Source organism: Lissotriton helveticus, chromosome 4_1 (genome assembly GCF_964261635.1).
Source record: "Lissotriton helveticus chromosome 4_1, aLisHel1.1, whole genome shotgun sequence".
In the NCBI taxonomy this organism is placed as follows: domain Eukaryota; kingdom Metazoa; phylum Chordata; class Amphibia; order Caudata; family Salamandridae; genus Lissotriton; species Lissotriton helveticus.
The window spans coordinates 132,019,620-132,032,791 of record NC_136063.1 but is presented as its reverse complement, the minus strand read 5'-3'; the positions used below and the strand labels follow the sequence as shown (position 1 = coordinate 132,032,791).

The 13,172-nt window shown below is 48.2% G+C and overlaps 1 protein-coding gene across 1 annotated transcript in view; it reads left to right on the top strand.

The window, feature by feature from the left end:
- Nucleotides 1–13,172, top strand: part of LOC144828412 (uncharacterized) — a 2,343,931-nt gene that overhangs the window by 128,230 nt on the left and 2,202,529 nt on the right. The gene's annotated exons all lie outside the window — the stretch shown is intronic.

The window sequence follows — 13,172 nt, the reverse complement described above, 5'->3', positions numbered from 1 at the left end:
ATTTTCTTATTGCTATAGGGTCTTGGACACCTGTAGACCCACCTCCATACTATTGGTGTAGCAGGGCTTTATGGATCGCCGGATCTTGAAACAGCTCATGGGTAGCTCTGCAAATGCACATCCTAGCCGGTCATGCTGCTAGCCACGCCCCCCCTTCTTGACGTATTCTTTACCCAACCTTTCATATTTGCCTGCTGGTATGTGTTTTAGGCAATACTGAAAATAGAAAATTGTAACAAGCAGGTTGATTGTTCCATGTATTATCCATTCAGTCGCTGTTTTTTCTGCCACTGTAAATGGTAATCTTTCCAGTTTTTCAATGCTCAGCATCGTATCGTCTGGTCCCCTTTGTGCCAGTTTCATCTGTTTATCAGTGACATTGAATTCTGAAAACAGTGACTTAGTATTGATTAAACGCCAAGGCACATAGCCTGAATGCACATTTTGGAGCGTCCAACCTAATAGCATGATAAAAAGTAGTTGAGACTGACCATGTTGCAACTGTACCATGTTGATGTCTATGGCAGAAGACACAATGCTGTCCAATGAATATATCCTGGACGACAGAATCGTTAACCCATTGTCAACTACAGAGAGAGATTTCTCTAAATTAATAAGATCTATTTCTCGTATTCGTTCTGCAGTCTCTGCTTGCATAATCTTCCATACTTCATTATATGCAGCATATATACCGACATATATGAAATGTTTTTGACGCGGATTCCTTGGTCCTAGCAAGAATTTCCTAAGGTCTGTGCCATCTTTAAGTAAAAATAAGTGTTGTTTTACATCTTGTAGTGTAGCTTTCTGTAGCCAATCAAGGCATAGCTTCCCTACACTGTATATCGTCATTACCCCAGGATGCTGTCTTTGAACATATCTTGGTTCTGGCCTATTGATTTTGAAACCTTGAGTTTGTTCAGGATTCGATCTTGACAGTTATTTGTGTCTAGGGGCCAGAGCAACTATTTGTTCCAATCTGGATCTGATCTGTTGTGATGCAAAATATTATGTACGTCGACCTCCCCGTGTAGAGTTATTACTCGCAGGTATTGGTTTGGTCGTGTGTTCATGTCCTTGATCTTGGCTAACCCAAGGCAAGACGTTTGTTGGACAGTGTCATTCAAAAACATAATTTGCTCAGGTATGATACAGGCTCTAAAAAAAAAGCTTCTACCTCCTGCACTTGCCAATCTTTTGTACCCCGAGACAGTTTTTGTCTCAATGTTGTGTTTCCAAAAGTCGAAACCCTGTCTAGACAGTTGGGCATAAAAGGCTGCAGAATAAATCAGTTTTGTATTGGTTAACATACTTTTCATTCCGGTTCTGTTCACATTTCTAAAGTAAAATGTTTCTCCATTGGATACATTGAACCCTGAAAAATATGGAAACTTATTTGCAAACGTTTTTGAGCTACCCTTTGGAGGTGTAGGACAATGTTTCCATTGGTTATACATATATACATTTCTAGGTATTGCTGATATGTGCAAGAAATGATTACCCTAATGGTTATAACAATACATTTGTTCATAGTCTGATGAATCCTCTAAATATTCATGATTTGTGAATACTGTAGACATCTCTAGGCCAGACATCGTATTATTAACAGTCTTGAAGTCCCAATCATCAGAAAAGGTACTAGAGGTAATAAAGTCACTTAAGGAAATCTTAAATAAGTGTGGAATCTTCAACAGCTCAGATGGGCCAAAAATGTAATTTCTGTTTTGTCCCAAGCTATACCATCAGTTGTAGGAACGGCTGTGATGTTTACTGCTGACAAATCTCTGTTCACGATGGGATGATTTGTGTGGCTTGAGGAGTAAGTTGACTTTCTTACTTGCTGTGTCCATTTTTACATATCTTCCATTTATCAGCATACCCAGAGTTATGACCAGAGCTAACCAAAGTAGAAGAAAAAATATTCCCAACACAATCCATAGTTCATTCCATGGTGAAACCAGATAAGATTATTCCAGGTGATGAAAAAAGTCAGTTGCTTGTTCTTTGAAGTTGCTGGTGTCGTTTCAGGTTCGCCCGGATCCTCAGAAAACGTATCAAAGTTAATGAAATAGCCAGAGGCACTTTTGTTAATGGTCGGAATTGCATCCGGATTTGTTGAAATCGCTGGAACCACTTGATTACGTGTTACTTCGTTGTAGACAGGTGCTTCAGGACAAACGGTTACTTGGGTCTCAAGAGGTACAAGTTCCATAGCTTTGTTGCATAGTCCTTCTTTTCTCACTGCAGATTCTTCAGTGGTGATGAGTCTTTCAGTTTGAACCTCTTGGATTGTAGCTAGAGGAGTTCGTCTGCTACATTGTTGGAGTCCACTTGGCCTTCTGCTTAGTATCGGCCACATAGTGTAGTTTGATCAGGTCGATAGATACAAACCTGTTCTCCTTTTTTCCAGCAAGCGACTGCAGTATCACTGATCTTGTTCCGTGAAGTGCTAGGACAGGTACTGCTTGTCTGTAAGAAGGCCCAAATTCCTTCTTATCCGGGATCTTTTCTCTGACTAGATCACCAAGCTTTAGGATCCAGACAGGCCTTGCTGGGACGGTTGGTTTTTCCGCAGTGGTGGTTGGCTTCAGGAATACGTTGCTTTGTTTTGTTCTTACTTCATTTAAGTCCTGTAAAACAGCCAAACGATCTTTGATATCAAATTTCTTAGTTTCCACCACTGATGTGTGACAATCAAGGTCCGAGATCAACATTCGTATCCCAAACAGGACCTCATATAGAGTGATAACCCCGAGAGAACTTCTTGGCAAGTTGTTAGGACTACGTTGGACCCCTATTAGATGTTTGACCCACCCGTAACCCGAACCTAATTCCCTAGCTGTTATAGACTGCTTTATGTCCCGGTTTTTTCTTTCCACAACCAAATTTCCCTCAGAATGTAATGGAGAAGTACCGCAATGCAACACCCAAACTGGCTATGGCCTCTTTGTAAGCTTGAGAGCTAATCGCAGCACCCTGGTCAGAATGTAGCGTTGCCGATAAAGAATCCCAAATCTTTTATAACAGTTCGAGTGTGAGCTGAGCGCTGAGGCCACATCCAAAGGAACCTTGAACACGAATCCACTGTGACCATAATATATTTATAGTTACCATCCTTTTGTAAGGGACCGCAGAGGTCCAGGTAAACGCAAGCTTATGGTTTATCCGAAATTAACAGGGGCGTCTGCGCAGGACGTTTCACAGTTGAGACTTTCATCTTCTGGCATATTTCACAATCCAAAACATAGTTTCAGGTTTGTTTCCTAATGCTTGGCACCAGTACCTCTGTTTTAATAATGGTACTGAGCTCGCCTCTGCATAAGCAGAGGCGAGCCCTTCATGTGCTGCTAGGATTAGTGCTAATCTATGTTCCATGTTTAAAATTACCCTATCCCCCACTCCAGGGATTCAAGCAAACGGAACATTGTTTGTATCAGTTATATATGAGTATTTGAGTGGAAACCCTTTAGGGAACGCTGTACCGCTGCCTTTGCTTGGAGAATTGACAGCCAGCATTATTTCACTGTCTATTTTAGTTTTTGAATGAGTGATTGCAGCTACGTAAGCCAATTGCACAGCCCCCTTCGCGGCTTCATCAGCCAATGAATTCCCTTCAACGTGAACGCCCTCACGTTGATGACTCAGTGTGTGTATCATGTGAGTGTTTTGTAGTCCGTTTTGCAACTGAACTACTTGGTCCAACAATGTCAATCCCCACTCTTTCAAAGGGAACCCCCACCACAGGTAATGGTATAAGGGGGGCCTTTGTTGTGCCACCTGATTTGCCACTGGCTTGACAGGTGACACATGAGCGATAAAACTCTTTTGTGTCCTCAGACATATGAGGCCAGTGAAAGAGTGGAACAAGCCTGTCCCAAGTCTTGGTCTGGCCTAAGTGACCTGCAAGGGGAATCTCATGGGCTAAGGTAAGAAGGAAACCTCTAAGAGACAAGGGGATGACCAGCCTCCTGGTAGCACCAGGCTTGGGGTCTCTTGCCTCAGAGTATAGGAGTACATCAGCCCAGTACACCTTGTGGGTACCTATAGCATTCCCTGCAGCCTCAGCAGCAGCCTGCTGTCTGAGGGGTTCAAGGGAGGAACAGTCTAACTGTGCCTGCCTCAAGTCTGCCCTGGAAGGTCCCCCTGTCCCAAGAAACTCCACCTGTTCAGGCTCAAGCTCCTCTAGGACAGTTCCTTCTGTGGTCTTGGGGTCAGCCTCCTGAGAGGGCTGATCCTCAACCTGAGGCAGGGGGAAGGCTCAGCCTTACCCCTACTACTCTTCCTCTTGGGTAGTGTCTGGTCCATTCTTCCAGGATCCAGCACTTGTTCAGCTGGGCATTTCTTGGCCTCTGACCTGGTCACAGCAAGGACATGTGAAGAGAGACCTAGCATTTCTACATGAGTCCTGTACTCCACATCTGACCACAGTGAGGATTCCAAATCATTGCCCAAAAGACAATCTACTGGGAGGTCTGAACTAACTACAACCCTTTTGAGGCCAGTTACCCCTCCCTAGGAGAAATTAACAACTGCCATACTGTGATTGGTAGTGACATTGCTAGCATTGGTCACTAGGTAGTCTGAACCTAACATGATCTGGTCAGGGTCCACAAATGTTGGTGTTACCATAGTGACACTGGCACATGGGTCCCTGTAGGCCTGAGCCATTTTTCCATTGATTAAAGGCGTTTGCCTGTACTTGCCCAGAGTACTAGGACTTACAGTAGGGGTCATATCCATGTCCCCAGTACAAACAAGAACTGCCTGAGTAGGTATCCTGACTAAGTCAGAATCCACCTCAGTTCTCAGGGTCAACCCAACTATAGCCTTGGGAGGTACACTACCACTACTAACTGTACTAGGGGGTGCAGGTGTCTTAGGGACAGTAGTGGTAGGAGTTTGGCCTTTCTTGGTACACTCACTAAACCAGTGAGTCTTACTTTTACAGTATTGGCACCATGGTTTCTTAGGACCATCATTCTTCTTCTTTTGGGAATTTTGGGACCCACCCTCCTTAGGTTGTTGGGGCCCTGTTGAAGACTTCTGGTCATTTTGCTTATTCTCATTATTACCCTTCTGGTCGGCTTTCTTTTGGCCACCACCTTGGTTCTGGTTCTGCTGCTTAACCCTGGTTCTGACCCATCTGTCTGCCTTCTTTCCCAATTCTTGGGGAGAGGTCAGACCTGAGTCAATCAGGTGTTGATGCAACAACTGGTTCTGACAATTATTTAGGATTTTCTCTCTCATAATTAGATTATACAATCCTGTGTAATCAGTAACTTTACTTCCCAGTAACCAGCCTTCCAAAGCCTTAGTGGCACAGTCAACAAAGTCAGTCCATTCCTGAGCCTGAGTTTTCTGGGTATCTCTGAACATTAACCTGTACTGTTCATTTGTTAAGCCAAACCCATCAATCAGTGCATTTTCAGGACTTGGCAATCATTAGCATCCTCATCTCTAACAGTGAGGAGCTTGTCTCTTCCTTTACCTTCAAAGGAGAGCCACAATATAGCTTCCCACTGACTCTGGGGTACCTGCTGTACTTTGCAGGCCCTCTCCAGAGCAGTTATCCTCTTGTGGATATCTCCTGTCTTATAGGAGGGCCCTATTTTGCTCAGGTTTCTGTTATAAAAACTTCTGTCTTTATCCCTAGGGATATTGCTGCCACCAGTGGGGACTACCCCACTCAACTGTTGCTCTCTAGCAAAGGCAAGTTTCTCCTTGGCAAGGGCAAGTTCTTCCCTTTGAATCCTCAGATTAACCTCCTTCATCTTTGCCTCATGCTCTCTCCTCTGAGGGGAAGTCATCCTCCTCTGAGCAGATGCATGAGAGGCATGAGAGTGAACAGATCTGTTGGAGTCCCTAGAAGGAGATCTATCTCTCCTGACCCCAAAGTTAGGCATGCTAGTGGATGGCACTGGGGGTCCCCCAATTCCCTCCCCATGTAGGTCTAAGTTGGCCCTTGTAAGTCTGCTGACTAAAGGTTGCCCATTGTCTGACTCATCCTCAGATACATCCCCTTCTTTCCTACTATCTTCATTCCCTGCTTCAGGGAGGTTAGAGTCTGGATCACCAGGTGTACCTTCTAAGGGGGGCATGCTCCCATCTGGATTAGAGGGGCCTGTGTTAGAAGCCCTTCTAGCATCATATGTCTCTAAGTGACCTAACAGAAAAGGGGTGGTAGGGTTAGAACCCTGTTTCAATTTCCTGGAGGTACACAATTGTCTCATCTCCTGGAAACTGAGTGCTGCATATCTGGAAAGGACCTGTGGAGAGTCACTAACCACTAGGGGAGTCTCTGAAGTCTCTCCATGGGTAGACATGCTTTCTAGTGAGGTGCAAGTGATGCACTTACCTACACTATGGGTTTTCCTACTGATCCCTTGCTAAGAGTTGTAGTCAGGGTGTGCTAGGCCCTTTCTAATACAACAGCTGGTTCAGTAGAACTCAGAGTATTTCTAAGCTTGTTATATGTACCTATGGTACCATATGTGATCTTTCAAATGATATTTCAAGATTATATTTGGTAAAAACAACAGCAAGCTCAAATCCCAACCGCTGCCCACCAATGTGAGAAGTTGGCCTGATATATGATGCTCACTAGTTCTAGTGATCACCTTGTATCAGTCCAAACAACCCTTATGGTGATTGGTTGTAAGTCAACCTTATAGACCAGCTATCCTAGTGGTAGCATGGACAAAGCAGTCTTAGGCTAAACTCTTTTGGCATGTGAAGCAAGCTGTTTTACCACGTATAACCCCTTGAATACCAGATGAAAGGACACCACACAGGTTGTTAAGAAAATAAACAATATATTTATTAATAACAAACACCTCTGAACTCTTTATGAGGTCAGAGGGCTAAGCACATGACAATCTCTTAGGAAAAATACGATAAGTTGCACAAAATTACAATGGTGCCCTAGGGGCACGACAAACCATATACTAAGTAAATGGTATAAGGAAATCGATAAAAGGAATGGAGCTGTCCAGAGGCTGGAGGTTCGCTAGGACTACGCTATCTTCACCTTAGGTAAGTAATAGGAGGCCCACGGGACGCGTGTGCAGAGTGTGAACTCACACGCGAGATGCGTAACAACGTCTATGGACAGTACAGTTCAAGATTAAAGGTGAGTACGGACAATCCTGACTAGTTAGGACAAAAACGACTGTGGATCTGGACACTAGGACAGTTAAACTATCCTTGAGCACCGAAATGCTCTCGTTACCTCACCCACGGGCTGCGGGTGCATAGGTGTCAAAGTGTGTCAGGTTCTCGCGTTGAAGTCTATGGAGCCTGGAAGAAAAGATGCTGCAGGCGACCAGGAGGAAGATGTCCGGTGCGATCCAAGGGTGGATTGGTGAAGAAGAGGACCTGAAAGCAGAGGGGACAGTGTTCAAAGTCACTAGCCAGTGACCGGTGTGGAACCAGGAAGGAACCAGATGCTGTTGTCGCGATCAGGTGAAGAGCGGACGCTTGTCTCTGCAGCCACGTGGACCAGGAGGTGTCTTCGACAACCAGGATGGAGGCACGAGCTGTCCCACGCAGGCTCTCGCTGTCGGCGGTGTTGGATCCGGATTCAGCGTCAACAGGCCTTGGCAAAGGCAACCCACGCGGTGAGTGGAAACGGCATCTGGAGTGGACCAGGAGGGTCCAGGGTGCTCCTCTTTTGGGAGGGAGCAAGGGCCAGTCTGGAGCAACCAGACCAGCAGTGAAGTTGTCGTGGATCGTCGTCTAGGAGGCCACTAGCTAGCCGGCAAGTGACCAGACAACGCGTCGAGCAGCAGGCAAGCAGAAGGGCCCCACGCAGATCTCGTGGAGGCTGGAGGGCTGATCTTCGGTGCAGGAGCTGCTCGGGGCTGGGGCTTCTCAGTCCCCAAAGCACTTTGTCGAGTTTACCTCAGAAGTCGTGCTGGAAGCGAAGTGCAGTTTCTCCAAGATGGCCGGTCCCACGTGTCTCGTCGCACCCACGGATCTCAGCTGTGCTGCAGATGTGAGTTGAGGTTGGAGAGGTCTGGGAATCTGGGCCTCGTTGGGCTCTGAAGTCTGGATCCTCGAGGGAAGACGACAAAGTGAAGCCGCTGGACGCTTAATGGTGCCTGCAGTTGCAGGGTGGACACTCCTTGCCCACAAGGGAGATTCTTCAGTCTTCTGTGGAGCAGAACGTCGAAGTCCAGGGTTTCTTCTTGTAAAGTTGTTCAGGATAATCTAATTTGGACCAGCTCCTACCTTTATTCTCCTAAAGGGGGCTGCACTACTGACTAGGTCCCTTCCCTGGGTGGGACCAGGAAGGGGGGTGACTACACCCCCTATCCTTTGTCCGGTTTCACGCCAGAGCTGGGGCAGGGATGCCCCAGCAACTGGTTTGAACCGGTGTATGCACAAGACACCTTGTGTGCTCCAGGCATGTCTCATTCCTTTCAGGCCTGTCCTACCCAATACACAAAATCCTGTCTGGGGTGGTGCTGGCACCTCCCAAGGCAAGAAACCCTTTGTCCAAGCCTCTCTCGCTGGAAGGTCTCCCAGCAGCAGGAGGTCAGACTTGTGTCTGTGGTGGCAGCATCCATTTTGTGATGCCAAGGCTCGAGTTAACTTTAACCGGGGTTCTCAGTTACATACATGTCATGTCCCTCTAGAAGGGTGGAATGCTACCCCCGTCGCCAGAATTGGCGAGGGGGTAATATTCAAATTCGTATGACACCTTACTCGACATGTTTTGATAATGCTATACCAAAGTTAGCATTTAAACGCGAGGATTATAATGCACTTAAGAGTATATGGTATAGCGTTATCATGGAACAGCTATTAGGACTTGGTTCCGCAAGCTGCAGACGGGCTCAGCTCATGCCAGAGCACCATCTCACATAATTCCAAGCACTCTGCCTTCAGGATCGATAAGGCCTGCTATAGGAGTGACTGATAGGAATATATGTGTCCATTTTAGGGTTAGATATAGGTATACTATATCTATAGCAAAGGGTGATTACACCACCTTGCCCCAGCTGTCTTGCAGCCAGTTGTGTCAGTTTTGGATGGCCAGCCAGGGGTGGCATAATACACGCTTCAGCCCCTGGTAGGCCCTGGGTACACCTATGCCCTGGATACCTAAGGTACACTGTACAGGGACTGATAAGGTGGCCAAGTACCAATTGGTAAATGCACCTAAAGTACATGGTTGTCAATTTAGAGAGAGGACAGCTAGGCTGTGGGTCTGATTAGCAGGCCCACAGCCAGGGAAAGTCGTAAACCAGTGAAGCAAAAAGCAAAAATCTGGGGTGACCATAGGATTGCAGACCCCACTCTCCTACAGGCACTAACACGGGCTCTCTCTCAGCCATCTCTGCCTTCGTCCAGCTCACAGATCAGCCTTCCCTTATATGGTCCTCAGTGGTTAATCGTTTCTTGAAAGGCATAACTCATCTCTTTTCTCCTATTCCTTTCGTTATAGACAAGTGAGACTTGAACCTATTTTTAACTTATTTAATGTGGGCTCCCTTTGAGCCGTTTCAGAACTGTCCTCTGAGGCTCTTAACTCTCAAAACTGCTTTCCTGGTGGCCATCACCTCTGTGAGATGGGTGAGTGAGCTCCAGGCGCTGTCTCCTAAGCCTCCTTTTCTTTCTGTGCATCCAGACAAAGCTGTACTCAGGAGTCGTCCATTCTTTCTACCCAAGGTACTAGTCACTGCCTTCCACATCGGGCAGACCATCACTTTGCCCACCTTCTTTCCGCCTCCGCATCCTTTGAAGGAGGAAGAGAGGCTCCACCATCTAGACCCAAAACATGTACTTTCCTTTTATTTGGAACACAGCAAACAGTTCCGGGTGGATGACCAGTTCTTTGTTGTGTACGTCTGTGCCAAGAAAGGTCAGGCCTTACACAAACAAACTACTCCCACTGGGTCATCTTGTGTATCAAAGCCTGCTGTTCTTTGGCTAAGAAGGAGCCTTCAGTGTGTTTGCTCGCCCATTCCAACAGGGCGACGGCAGCAACCACTGCTCTCGGGCGAGGTGTTACTTTGACTGACATCTGTCAGGCAGCTGCATGGTCTTTGTTGCACACTTTTACGAAGCACTACTTACTGTCTTGATATTCAAGTCCGGAGAGATGGCTTCCTTGGCCGTTCTGTTCTCCAGGACTTTCTGTTGTGATCGTGGTTCGCAGACCCACCTCTGGGGTTGGTATTGCTGGGGTATCTATTCTAAGGTAAGGAATCTATAAATAAAGTGCTTCTTTCAGATGAACAAGTTACTTACCTTCGGTAATGATATATCTGTAAGAAACATTAGTTAGTTATAGATTCCTTACTACCCCACCCATCCTCCCCGTTCTGCAAACTGATTTCTAGGGTTAAGGTTATCCTTTCAGGGCTCTAGTTTTATGCACCAGTGGTCAGTGTCTTCCATGGCTCTGCGTTTCTGGCGTGGAAAGTTGTGTACAGAACTGACGTCAGTGCACGAGGGTGGCGTCTAAGAAGCTGCTGCAACGTCATCTCGGCGAAACGACGCCAACGACAAACCCGGATCTGACCGACGCCACCTTCCAACATTCAGAGGTACTGCTGATGAAAAAACTTTCCGGGTCTAGTCTGACGCTTGGGGGTAATTCTAAGGTAAGGAATCTATAAATAAATTATGTTTCTTACAGATATATTGTTACTGAAGGTAAGTAACGTGTTCAATGGTGCCCTTCAAGTTGCAGCTGCATGTACCAGGTGATGCTGTGGAAGACCGGGAGCCGTTTACGAGCTGTCCAACGTCGGATGTTGAGAGCCAGGGGGTCAGTGTCCGGCAGGGGCAGCAACAATCAGAGGCAGCAGCAAGCAAGGTATTCAATGATAAAGTGCAGTGTCAGAACCAGATAAGTTGGAGCAGGCCCCAAGCAAGCAGGGGAGCCCACTGAATCCAATGAAGGCCCTCAAGAGGACCCATTGTCCGAAGACACAGGAGTCGCAAGATGACTTTGAGCAGCACACCAATGAAGATGGCCCACGGTGCAGAGGAAGCGGTAAGGGCGAAGATCTTGGCTGCAGGAGTTGCTTGAGGTTAAAGCTTCTTGAAGCCTCAAGATCTCTGGCACGTCTCATCCTGGACATCCCCCGGCGCAGCCACATCTCCGGACACCTGAGAGACCTGCACTGGCTCCCTGTCAACAAGAGAATCACCTTCCGACTCCTCACCCACGCACACAAAGCCCTACACAACCAAGGCACCTCAACAGCCGCCTCAACTTCTACGCTCCCAAACGCCAGCTTCGATCGACCGGCCACGCCCTCGCCACCGTCCCCCGCATCCGAAGAGCCACCACAGGAGGACGGTCCTTCTCCTACCTCGCCGCCAAGACATGGAACTCCCTCCCGACCCACCTCCGCCGGACCCAGGACCACCTCACCTTCAGGAAGCAACTCAAGACCTGGCTGTTCGAGCAGTAGCGGACCCCCCCTCCCTAGCGCCTTGAGACCCTTTGGGTGAGTAGTGCGCTTTATAAATGCCGTGATTGATTGATTGATTGATTGGTGGAGAGAGCCAACAAACCTTGGCAATGGTAGGTCAACACGGTGCACAGGGGTTTTGTTCCAGCGGTTCTGATGTGGGATACTGGCCTCAAACTCAGTATTAAGACAGTGCAGGCCTTGAGGGAGTGGCAGAACCACCACCTGTGTTGCTGAGCCTGACCAAGTCCGTGTGAGCTCAGGATCAGCAAACCGGTCAGCGGTGCCTGAAGATGTAGGAGAGTGACTCCTTCACTCCAAGGGAAATTTCGTCAGGTGTCTTGGATATCCACAGGCCTGGTGAAGAACCTGTTTGGAGCACGGACACAGGTGTTGCAGAAGACAAGCAGGACGACAAGACCAGGAGCAGCAGTAATTTCCCCTGGTGCAGTCTCGGCTCACAAAGAGAAGTCCAACAAAGTCCAGAGTGTCCATACGGTTGAAGTTGAAGTTGCGAATTATCTGAATCTTGTCAAACAATGAATTTAGGGATCCACCCTCACTCAAGCCCTTAAGTATTCTTGGGAAAGGGTTGGGGCGACTCAGGGGTCCCTCGCAGAGAAGGTGCTGGTCATTGGGGAGGATACTCCCATGTCCTATGTCCAGTTTCACACAATAGCTTTTGGCTCCCTGAAATAGTTTGAGCTGCAGTATGCAAGGAGGGTACCAAATGTGCCCTTCAAGCAGTCGCAGTGGCACTGGCAAGCAGCCCCACCCTGCCCCAATACACTACTCCCTGTCTAAGAGGTGGTCACACCTCCCTGTGAGAGGATATCTATTATCATGCCTTCCATTGCTAGAGCTTACCTCAGCAGCAGGAGGACAGTAACATGTATCTGAAAGAAACAGGTTAGTGTTAGATTCCTTACCTTAGAATACACCCAGGCGTCAGACTGGATCGAGAAAGATTTGCTTTGCAGTACCCCTGTGCGTCGGTAGGTGTCGTCTGTGGATCCGCGTCTGTCGTCGGCGTCGTGGTCGCCGGGATGACGTTGTCGGAGTACTTAGACGCTGCCCTCGCGCGCTGACGTCAGTTCTTCTTTTTTCCGCGCCAGCAGGCGCACAACCGGGAAGAGCAGTACTCCTTAGTCACTTTTTGACTAACTTTTTTCGATCTATTTTGGATCATCTTGAGTCTTTATCGACTCCGGTGCCGGTAGGGATGCCGGATTCAAGCCCTGTGACGACTGTAACCGGCTGATGTCGGTTACCGACCCCCACCTTCAGTGCCTTTATTGCCTCGGGGCCGACCATGATGACAAGTCGAGCCCCGACTGCCGGGCCTTGAAGTCGAAAGCTAGGCGGGAGTGGTCCCATAAGCCACTCGAGATCCGGGAGTCAGTGCCCGCGCCGCTCGAGGTCCCGGTCCAGGAGGAGGTCGAGGGACCGGTCCAGAGACCACAGCCATCATAGCTCGGCGAGTCGACACCAATCGTCGGGTTCGAATTCCTCAGGTAAGTCAAGGCACAGACTCCCCCCGATGCTCATGCGACAAAGCGACTCCGCAGGAGCCGCAAACGCTGGTCCCTGGGCTGAATGCGACGCCAGAGGAGATCAGCGCCTTCCTCATGGCCATGAGGTCACGCTTCCTTCCGTCGGGTCCCGTCGAGGTGCCTTCGGGCCCTGCGGACCCGTCTGGGAGCCCAAGCGGGCCGGCGGCTTCGGCCCCGGTGCCGTCGGGTG